The sequence below is a fragment of the Triticum dicoccoides genome, chromosome 5A (assembly GCF_002162155.2).
Source record: "Triticum dicoccoides isolate Atlit2015 ecotype Zavitan chromosome 5A, WEW_v2.0, whole genome shotgun sequence".
Lineage (NCBI taxonomy): Eukaryota > Viridiplantae > Streptophyta > Magnoliopsida > Poales > Poaceae > Triticum > Triticum dicoccoides.
Genome location: NC_041388.1, coordinates 23,349,820 through 23,361,765, shown reverse-complemented (window position 1 = coordinate 23,361,765; position 11,946 = coordinate 23,349,820). Strand labels below are relative to the sequence as shown.

Below are 11,946 nucleotides of genomic sequence, written 5' to 3'. Positions count from 1 at the left end.
GATCATGCTAAAGCGTGGTTTTCATCTTTGCCTAAAAATAGTATTGATTCTTGGAAAAGTGCAAAGATGCTTTTATCTCTAAGTATTTTCCTCCCGCTAAGATTATCTCTCTTAGGAACGATATTATGAATTTTAAGCAACTTGATCATGAACATGTTGCACAAGCTTGGGAGAGAATGAAATTAATGCTACGTAATTGTCCTACTCATGGTTTGAACTTATGGATGATTATACAAAATTTTTATGCTGGATTGAATTTTGCTTCTAGAAATCTTTTAGATTCGGCCGTGGGAGGCACTTTTATGGAAATCACTTTAGGAGATGCTACTAAACTCCTAGATAATATTATCGTCAATTATTCTCAATGGCATACTGAAAGATCTACTAATAAAAAAGTGCATGCTATAGAAGAAATCAATGTTTTGAGTGAAAAGATGGATGAACTTAGGAATTTATTTGTTAAGAGTGTTTCTTCTGATCCCAATAATATGCCTTTATCTACTTTGCTTGAGAATAATAATGAATCTATGCATGTGAATTTTGTTGGTAGGAATAGTTTTGGTAACAACGCGTATAGAGGGAATTTTAATTCTAGGCCTTATCCTAGTAATCCTTCTAATAATTATGGAAATTCCTACAACAACTCTTATGGAAATTTTAATAAGATGCCCTCTGAATTTGAGAGTAGTGTTAAAGAGTTTATGAATTCACAAAAGAATTTCAATGCTTTGCTTGAAGAGAAATTGCTTAAAGTTGATGATTTGGCTAGGAACGTTGATAGAATTTCTCTTGAGGTTGATTCTTTAAAGCTTAGATCTATTCCTCCTAAGCATGATATCAATGAGTCTCCCAAAGCCATGAGAATTTCCATTGATGAGTGCAAAGAAAGAACCGCTTGGATGCGTGCTTACAAAGATGCCTTTATTAAAGCGTGTTCTTCTAAATCCTATGAAAATCAAGATGAAGATCTGAAAGTTATTGATGTATCCCCTATTAAATCTTTGTTTTGCAATATGAATCTTGATGAATCTGATTATGATCTTCCCTTACCTAGAAGGCGTTCTAAGAATTCTGAGTTTTTAGATCCTGATGATGAAATTGATAAAAAAGGGATTGAAAGAAATAAAAATCTAGATATAGCTAAACCCACTATTTTGGATCTCAAGGAATTTAACTTTGAAAATTGCTCTTTAATTGATTGTATTTCCTTGTTGCAATCCGTGTTAAATTCTCCTCATGCTTATAGTCGAAATAAGGCCTTTACCGAACACATTGTTGACGCCTTAATGCAATTTTATGAAGAAAAGCTTGAGTTGAAAGTTTCTATCCCTAGAAAACTCCATGATGAATGGGAACCTACAATTAAGATTAAAATTAAAAATTACGAGTTTTATGCTTTGTGTGATTTGGGTGCTAGTGTCTCTACTATCCCCAAAGCTTTGTGTGATTTGCTAGATTTTCGTGACTTTGATGATTGCTCTCTAAACTTGCATCTTGCGGATTCCACTATTAAAAAGCCTATGGGAAAAATTAATGATGTTCTTATTGTTGCAAATAGGAATTATGTGCCCGTAGATTTTATCGTTCTTGATATAGATTACAATCCTTCATGTCCTATTATTCTTGGTAGACCTTTCCTTAGAACGATTGGTGCAATTATTGATATGAAGGAAGGGAATATTAAATTCCAATTTCCCTTAAAGAAGGACATGGAACACTTTCCTAGAAAGAAAATAAAATTACCATATGAATCTATCATGAGAGCCACTTATGGATTGCCTACCAAAGATGGCAATACCTAGATCTATCCTTGCTTTTATGCCTAGCTAGGGGCGTTAAACGATAGCGCTTGTTGGGAGGCAACCCAATTTTATTTTGTATTTTTTGTTTTTGGTTTTGTTTAGGAATAAATAATCCATCTAGATTCTTTTTAGATGTGGTTTTATCTTTTAATTAGTGTTTGTGCCAAGTTAAACCTATTAGATCTTCTTGGAAGATAGTTATTTAATCTTGCTGTAATTTCCAGAATCTTTGCGCTCAGTGCCCGAATTGTCAAAAATCACCAGAACGTGATAAAATAGTGATTCCAATTTCTGCTGATCAATAAACAAATTGCCCAGGTCGTCTAATTTTGGTAGAATTTTTTGGTTTCCAGAAGTTTGCGTTAGTAACAGATTACTACAGACTGTTCTGTTTTTGACAGATTCTGTTTTGCGTGTGTTGTTTGCTTATTTTGATGAATCTATGGCTAGTAAAATAGTTTATAAGCCATAGAGAAGTTGGAATACAGTAGATTTAACACCAATACAAATAAAAAACAAGTTCACTACAGTACCTTAAAGTAGTCTTTTGTTTTCTTTCTCTAACGGAGCTCGCGAGATTTCTATTGAGTTTTGTGTTGTGAAGTTTTCAAGTTTTGGGTGAATTCTTTTGATGGATTATGGAACAAGGAGTGGCAAGAGCCTAAGCTTGGGGATGCCCATGGCACCCCAAGATAATCCAAGGACACCAAAAAGTCAAAGCTTGGGGATGCCCCGGAAGGCATCCCCTCTTTCGTCCACTTCCATCGGTAATTTACTTGGAGCTATATTTTTATTCACCACATGATATGTGTTTTGCTTGGAGCGTTTTGTATTATTTATGTCTTTGCTTGTTAGTCTACCACAATCATCCTTGCTGTACACACCTTTTGAGAGAGCCATTCATGAATTGAAATTTGTTAGAATACTCTATGTGCTTCACTTATATCTTTTGAGCTTGATAGTTTACTCTATGTGCTTCACTTATATCTTTTTGAGCGTGATAATTTTTGCTCTAGTGCTTCACTTAGATCTTTTAGAGCAAGGTGGTGGATTGTTTTAAAGAAAATTGATCTCTCATGCTTCACTTAGATTATTTTGAGAGTCGTTAATAGCATGGTAATTTGCTTAATGTTAATATACTTGGTATTCAAGATATGTGAAACTTTCTTTTTAGTGGGTTGAATACTAAGATAAGTTTGATGCTTGATAATTGTTTTGAGATATGGAGGTGATAATATCATAGTCGTGCTAGTTGAGTAGTTGTGAATTTGAGAAATACTTGTGTTGAAGTTAGCAAGTCCCGTAGCATGCATGTATGGTTAAAGTTGTGTAAAAAATTTGAAACATGAAGTGTACCTGGCTTGTGCATCCTTATGAGTGGCGGTCGGGGACGAGCGATGGTCTTTTCCTACCAATCTATCCCCCTAGGAGCATGCGCGCAGTACTTGATTTTTGATGACTTCTAAATTTTTGCAATAAGTATATGAGTTCTTTTGACTTATGTTGAGTCCATGGATTATACACACTTTTACCTTTCCGCCATTTGCTAGCCTCTTCGGTACCGTGCATTGCCCTTTCTCACATTGAGAGTTGGTGCAAACTTCGCCGGTGCATCCAAACCCCGTGATATGACACGCTCTTTCACACATAAACCTTCCTATATCTTCCTCAAAACAGCCACCATACCTACCTATCATGGCATTTCCATAGCCATTCCGAGATATATTGCCATGCAACTTCCATCATCATCATCATCATGACACGCTTTACTTTTGTCATATTGCCATTGCATGATCTTGTAGTTGACATCGTATTTGTGGCAAAGCCATCATGCATTATTTTTCATACATGTCACTCTTGATTCATTGCACCATCCCGGTACACCGCCGGAGGCATTCATATAGAGTCATATCTTGTTCTAGTATCGAGTTGTAATCATTATGTTGTAATCAATAGAAGTGTGATGATCATCATTATTAGAGCATTGCCCAATCAAAAAAAAGAGAGAGAAAGGCCAAAAAAAAAGGCCCAAAAAAAGAGAAAATAAAAAGGGCAATGCTACTATCTCTTTTTCCACACTTGTGCTTCAAAGTAGCACCTTGTTCTTCATGTAGTGAGTCTCATATATTGTGTTTCAAAGTAGCAACATGATTTTCATATAGTGAGTCTCATAAGTTGTCTTGTTCATACTAGTGGGAATTTTTCATTATAGAACTTGGCTTGTATTTTCCAACGATGGGCTTCCTCAAAATGCCCTAGGTCTTCATGAGCAAGCAAGTTGGATGCACACCCGCTAGTTTTCTTTTGTTGAGCATTCTTAGCTCTAGTGCATCCGTTGCATGGCAATCCCTACTCCTTGCATTAACATCAATTGATGGGCATCTCCATAGCTCATTGATTAGCCTCGTTGATGTCAGAATTTCTCCTTTTTTCTCTTCTCCACACAATCCCCATCATCATATTCTATACCACCCATAGTGCTATGTCCATGGCTCGCGCTCATGTATTGCGTGAAGGTTGAAAAAGTTTGAGATTATTTGAGTATGAAACAATTGCTTGGCTTGTCATCGGGGGTATAGAAGTTGGGAATATCTTCGTGTGACGAAAATGAAGCATAGCCTAACTATATGATTTTGTAGGGATGAACTTCCTTTGGCCATGTTATTTTGAGATGACATAATTGTTTGATTAGTATGCTTGAAGTATTATCATATTTATGTCAATATAAACTTTTGTCTTGAACCTTTCGGATCTGAATATTCATACCATGATTAAGAAGATTTACATTGAAATTATGCCAAAGTATCACTCTGCATCAAAAATTCTCTTTTTATCATTTACCTACTCGAGGACGAGTAGGAATTAAGCTTGGGGATGCCTGATACGTCTCCAACGTATCTATAATTTTTGATTGCTCCATGCTACTTTATCTACTTTTTGGACTATATTGGGCTTTATTTTCCACTTTTATATTATTTTTGGGACTAACCTATTAACCGGAGGTCCAGCCCAGAATTGCTGTTTTTTGCCTATTTCAGTATTTCGAGGAAACAGAATATCAAACGGAGTCCAAACGGAATGAAACCTTCGGGAACGTGATCTTCTCACCGAACGTGATCCAGGAGACTTGGACCCTACTCCAAGAAGTTTCCGGGGAGGTCACGAGGGTGGAGGGCGCGCCCCCCTGCCTCGTGGGCCCCTCGGAGCTCCACCGACGTGCTCCTTCCTCCTATATATACCTACGTACCCCCATTAGACCAGAGAGGGAGCCAAAAACCTAATTCCACCGCCGCAACTTCCTATATCCACGAGATCCCATCTTGGGGCCTGTTCCGGAGCTCCACCGGAGAGGGCATCCATCACGAAGGGCTTCTACATCAACACCATAGCCCTTCCGATGAAGTGTGAGTAGTTTACTTCAGACCTTCGGGTCCATAGCTAGTAGCTAGATGGCTTCTTCTCTCTTTTTGGATCTCAATACAATGTTCTTCCCCTCTCTCGTGGAGATCTATTCGATGTAATCTTCTTCTTGCGGTGTGTTTGTTGAGACCGATGAATTGTGGGTTTATGATCCAACTTATCTATGAATAATATTTGAATCTTCTCTGAATTCTTTTATGTATGATTGAGTTATCTTTGCAAGTCTCTTCGAATTATCCGTTTGGTTTGGCCAACTAGATTGATAGTTCTTGCAATGGGAGAAGTGCTTAGCTTTGGGTTCAATCTTGCGATGTCCTTACTCAGTGACAGAAAGAGTTGCAACGCACGTATTGTATTGTTGCCATCGAGGATAACAAGATGGGGTATTTATCATATTGCATGAATTTATTCCTCTACATCATGTCATCTTGCTTAAGGCGTTACTCTGTTTTTAACTTAATACTCTAGATGCATGCTGGATAGCGGTCGATGAGTGGAGTAATAGTAGTAGATGCAGGCAGGAGTCGGTCTACTTGTCACGGACGTGATGCCTATATACATGATCATACCTAGATAACCTCATAACTATGCTCAATTCTATCAATTGCTCAACAGTAATTTGTTCACCCACCGTAGAATATCTATGCTCTTGAGAGAAGCCACTAGTGAAACCTATGGCCCCCGGGTCTATTCTCATCATATCAATCTCCATTACTTTATTTTACTTGTTTTGCTTTTACTTTTCACTTTGCATCTTTATACCAAAAATACCAAAAATATTATCTCTATCAGATCTCACTCTCGTAAGTGACCGTGAAGAGATTGACAACCCCTAAGCATTGGTTGCGAGTTGCTACCGTTTTGTGCAGGTACGAGGGACTTGCGCGTGACCTCCTACTGGATTGATACCTTCGTTCTCAAAAACTGAGGGAAATACTTACGCTAATGTGCTGCATCACCCCCTCCTCTTCGGGGAAAACCAACGCTAGCTCGAGACGTAGCACTAGGCGCGCCGCCTGGATCATAGACGGCTGCCTTCGGAGTGGCCGGAGGAGGAGGACGAAGTGGAGGGGGCAACAACTGGTGGGGGGCAATACCCGAAGGCGGAGCAATAGCCGACGCCCATGAAGGGCGCAGATCCACAGGAGAAGGACGCGGGGGAGCCGGAAGAGCAGCCAGAGCCGGTTGCGGCCTGCACCATGGTGGAGTTCAAGGTTGCCCAATCGCTGAAGATGGCTGAGCAGACCACTATTTTGGAGTCCATCCAACCTGTGTGGAGGCCAACCGGCAGGAACTGGCGGAGATCGACGAGCTTTTCGCCGAGTTGGAGATGGAGGTCGTCGTGGAGTCGGAAGAGATGCAGTTGCAACTGCCAGCCATGTACCCAGAGCTTGGCACAGAGATTGTGGACATCTCCGACGACGACAAGTTGTGTAGGCTAGGTTGTTGATCTAAGTACTCCCTCCGGTTCTTTTTACTCTGCATATAAGAATTTTCTGGAGTCAAACTTTGTAAAGTTTGACCATATTTATATGAAAAAATATTGACATATACAACGCTAAATTTATAAATATAAAAACTAAAGTCATGACACATCTAATATTATTGATTTCACATTATGAATGTTGATTTTATTTTCTTTTATAAACTTGGTCAAAGTTTACGAGGTTTGACTTTAAATAAATCTTATATATGCGAACTAAAAGGGCCGGAGGAAGTAGTATTTAAGCTTTTTTCATGTTTTATAAGGATTGAAGGTTTGAAGTATGAAGTATTCGAATGCAGAGAAGAAAATTTGAAGGCTGCCCAGTCACTGCTCGCGGACGTGTCTGGACACGTGTACGGGCGTATTTGGAACCGGATTTGGTGTTGGCGATTGTAGACGCTCTTACGCTTTGGTGTTTAATTTGCGCGTAGCTGTTGGCCGTTTTGACGTGATCACTGTTTGTTTACGACGTACGCCATGTCCATCCTGCAGCGTGCCACGAGGTGGGCGACGTGCAGGCTCACCCATCCAGCATCACCCGCAATCATGGTTGAAACATATACTCCCTATAAATCTGGAGCATCCATCCAGCATGTACAGCCTCACCCAGCAAGCATCACCCACAATCCCACGTAGAAAAAGGAGAAACGGATCGAGATCCGACTGCTGAGCTAAGCAGCACGGCGGCAACAATGGAGGAGGGTCTGGTGAGCGCAGCGACAGGGGCGCTGCAGCCCGCCATGGGAAAACTGGCCGCGCTGCTCCGCGACGAGTATAAACGCTCGCGCGGCGAGGTCCAGCTCCTCGCCCGCGAGCTCACTGCCATGGACATATTCCTCCTCGCCAAGTCGTCGTCGTCGTCGGATCCCGTTCCAAGCGAGCAGGACAAGGCCTGCATGCACGAGATCCGGGAGCTGTCCTACGACATCGACGACGACCTCGACGACTTCATGGAGGCTAGCGTCTCCGACAAATCCACCAAGCTGGCCGTACTCTCACTGGTGGAAAAACAGGCTTCCGTCCAGCCCCATAAGTCGCGAAGCTGTAGGAACCGCGACTAATGGGACCTTTAGTCGCGGTTCTGGAGGTGAACCGCGACCAAAGGCCTGGGCCCAGGGCGCTCGGTGGCCAGCTGGCGCACGTGAGGGTCTTTAGTCGCGGTTGGCCAGGACAACCGCGACTAAAGGCCTTCGGGCACCTTTAGTCACGGTTTGCCAGGCCAACCGCAATTAAAGCCCCTCCCCTATATATACCCATCCAGCAGCCAACACTTAGCCATTTGGAGCCATTCTCTTCACAAGTGGGTGTAGGTTTGCTTTTGGTTCCTCTTATGCACATAAGGTGTTTGATGAAATGCCCCAAGAGCATGAAACAAACATGACATGAAGTGTTGGAGCCACACTCCTCGATCGCGGTTAGCAACTTGATGAACCTTTGATGTGTCATTGATAAAATATGCATGTGTGCAGTTCATTGTTTAATTTATATTATTTGTAGGTAGTTAGTTTAACAAATGCATGATGGTTAATTATATATTTTATATTATAATAATGCAGATGAATCGGCAATGGATGTACGGTAACCGACTCTCTGGCGAGTTCACTACGGGTTTGAAAGATTTCCTCGTAGTGGCTAATGCGAACAAGCAGGGGGGTTTTGTTATCTGTCCATGTGTTATCTGTAAGAATCAGAAGGGTTACTCTTCCTCAAGAGATGTTCACATGCATCTGCTTCGGCACGGTTTCATGCCAAGCTATAATTGTTGGACCAAGCATGGAGAAAGAGGGGTTATAATGGAAGAAGATGAAGAAGGGGATGATTTCATCGATGAAAGCTATCTTGCTCATTTCGGTGATACTTTCATGGAGGATGCTGAAGGTGAAGGGGAAGGTGAAGAAGAGGCACGTGATGATCCCGTTGATGATCTTGGTCGGACCATTGCTGATGCACGGAGACGCTGCGAAACTGAAAAGGAGAGGGAGAATTTGGATCGCATGTTAGAGGATCACAGAAAGGCGCTGTACCCCGGATGCGATGATGGTCTGAAAAAGCTGGGCTGCACATTGGATTTGCTGAAATGGAAGGCAGAGGCAGGTGTAGCTGACTCGGCATTTGAAGACTTGCTGAAAATGTTGAAGAATATGTTTCCAAAGGATAACGAGTTGCCCGCCAGTACGTACGAAGCAAAGAAGGTTGTCTGCCCTCTAGGTTTAGAGGTTCTGAAGATACATGCATGCATCAACGACTGCATCCTCTACCGCGGTGAATACGAGAATTTGAATGAATGCCCGGTATGCACTGCATTGCGTTATAAGATCAGAGGCGATGACCCTGGTGACGATGTTGAGGGCCAGAAACCCAGGAAGAGGGTTCCCGCCAAGGTGATGTGGTATGCTCCTATAATACCACGGTTGAAACGTCTGTTCAGGAACAAAGAGCATGCCAAGTTGTTGCGATGGCACAAAGAGGACCGTAAGTCGGACGGGGAGTTGAGACACACCGCAGATGGAACGCAATGGAGAAAGATCGACAGAAGTTCATTATGATGCCAGTGCTCATCCAAGGTCCGAAGCAACCCGGCAACGACATCGATGTGTACCTAAGGCCATTAGTTGATGAACTTTTACAGCTGTGGGGTGGTGTCCGTGTGTGGGATGAGCACAAACAAGAGGAATTTGACCTACGAGCGTTGCTTTTCGTAACCATCAACGATTGGCCTGCTCTTAGTAACCTTTCGGGACTGTCAAATAAGGGATACAATGCATGCACGCACTGCTTACATGAGACTGAAAGTGTACATTTGCCAAATTGTAAGAAGAACGTGTACCTTGGGCATCGTCGATTTCTTCCGAAAATTCATCCAGTAAGAAAGAAGGGCAAGCATTACAACGGCAAGGCAGATCACCGGCCGAAGCCTGCGGAACGCACTCGTGCTGAGGTATTTGATATGGTCAAGGATTTGAAAGTCATCTTTGGAAAGGGTCCTGGCAGACAATCAGTTCCGAAGGGAGCTGACGGGCACGCAGCCATGTGGAAGAAGAAATCTATATTCTGGGAGCTAGAATATTGGAAAGTCCTAGATGTCCGCTCTGCAATCGACGTGATGCACGTTACGAAGAATATTTGCGTGAACCTCCTAAGCTTCTTGGGCGTGTATGGGAAGACAAATGATACAAAGGAAGCACGGCAAGACCAGCAACGTTTGAAAGACCCTGATGACCGGCATCCGGAATGGTTTCAAGGTCGTGCCAGCTACGCTCTGACCAAAGAAGAGAAGGTCATCTTTTTTGAATGCCTGAGCAGTATGAAGGTCCCGTCTGGATTCTCGTCCAATATAAAGGGAATAATAAACATGGCGGAGAAAAAGTTCCAAAACCTGAAGTCTCACGACTGCCACGTGATTATGACGCAATTGCTTCCGATTGCTTTGAGGGGGCTCCTGCCGGAAAATGTTCGAGTAGCCATTGTGAAGCTATGTGCATTCCTCAATGCAATCTCTCAGAAGGTAATCAATCCAGAAGTTCTACCACGGTTACAGAACGATGTGATCCAATGTCTTGTCAGTTTCGAGTTGGTGTTCCCGCCATCCTTCTTCAATATTATGACGCACCTCCTGGTTCACCTAGTCGAAGAGATTTTCGTTCTCGGTCCTGTATTTCTACACAATATGTTCCCGTCGAGAGGTTCATGGGAGTATTAAAGAAATATGTTCGTAACCGTGCTAGGCCAGAAGGAAGCATCGCCAAGGGCTATGGAAATGAGGAGGTAATTGAGTTTTGTGTTGACTTTGTTCCTGACCTTAAGCCGATTGGTCTTCCTCGATCGCGGCACGAGGGGAGACTAAGTGGAAAAGGCACGATCGGAAGGAAATCAACGATATGTATGGACGGCCATTCTCTGACTGAAGCACACCACACTGTACTGACCAATTCCAGCTTGGTGGCTCCGTACTTTGAGAAACACAAGAATATTTTACGCTCGGACAACCCGGGGAAGCCTGAATCCTGGATTAGGAAGGCCCACATGGAGACTTTCGGCAGTTGGTTGAGAAAACATTTAATGAATGACAATGATGTTGTAGATCAGCTGTACATGTTGGCCAAGACACCATCTTCGACTATAACGACTTTCCAAGGGTACTAGATAAATGGGAATACATTTTACACGATCGCCCAAGATAAAAAGAGCACCAACCAAAACAGTGGTGTCCGCTTTGATGCAGCAACCGAGAATGGGCAAAAGGTCACATATTATGGTTACATAGAGGAGATATGGGAACTTGACTATGGACCCTCCTTTAAGGTCCCTTTGTTCCGGTGCAAATGGTTCAAGCTAACAGGAGGTGGGGTAAAGGTGGACCAGCAATACGGAATGACAATGGTGGATTTCAACAATCTTGGTTACCTTGACGAACCATTCGTCCTAGCGAAAGATGTCGCTCAGGTTTTCTATGTGAAGGACATGAGTAGCAAACCGAGGAAACGGAAAGATAAGAAAACGATCAGTACATCATGCGATGATCCAAAGCGCCACATTGTTCTTTCAGGGAAAAGAAACATCGTGGGAGTGGAGGACAAGATAGACATGTCAGAAGATTATAATATGTTTGCTGAAATTCCGCCCTTCAAAGTGAACACCGACCCAAGCATTAAGTTAAATGATGAGGATGCTCCATGGATACGGCACAATCGTAAGCAAGCAGGGACACACGGGAAGAAATGATGTGTAATAATTTATTGTACCAAACTTTGTTGAATGGATCATGTGAATTATATTACCCGTGATGTGTTTGGTGTCCATTTTCGAATGATACATGAAATTTGGAGTGATGTAGTCCATGACGCTCTACAGAGTCCGGCCGTACCACCATAGCCGACGACCGGCCTCTGGTATATTATTTTGAATTGAATTAGTTTTATTTTTCTGAATTTTTTGATATATTATTTGTATTTTTAACATTTTGAATTGAATTAGTTTTATTTTTCTGAATTTTTTGATATATTATTTGTATTTTTAACATTTTGAATTGAATTAGTTTTATTTTTCTGAATTTTTTGATATATTATTTTTATTTTTAGAATTTTGAATTGAATTAGTTTTATTTTTCTGAATTTTTTTATATATTATTAGTATTTTTAACATTTTGAATTGAATTAGTTTTATTTTTCTGAATTTTTTGATATATTATTAGTATTTTTAACATTTTGAATTGAATTAGTTTTTTTTTCTGAATTTTTT

The 11,946-nt window shown here is 41.6% G+C and overlaps 1 pseudogene; it reads left to right on the top strand.

Moving 5' to 3' along the window:
- Nucleotides 1-7,386: 7,386 nt before the first annotated feature.
- LOC119296851 overlaps nucleotides 7,387-11,946 on the top strand; it is a 16,211-nt pseudogene continuing 11,651 nt past the window's right edge.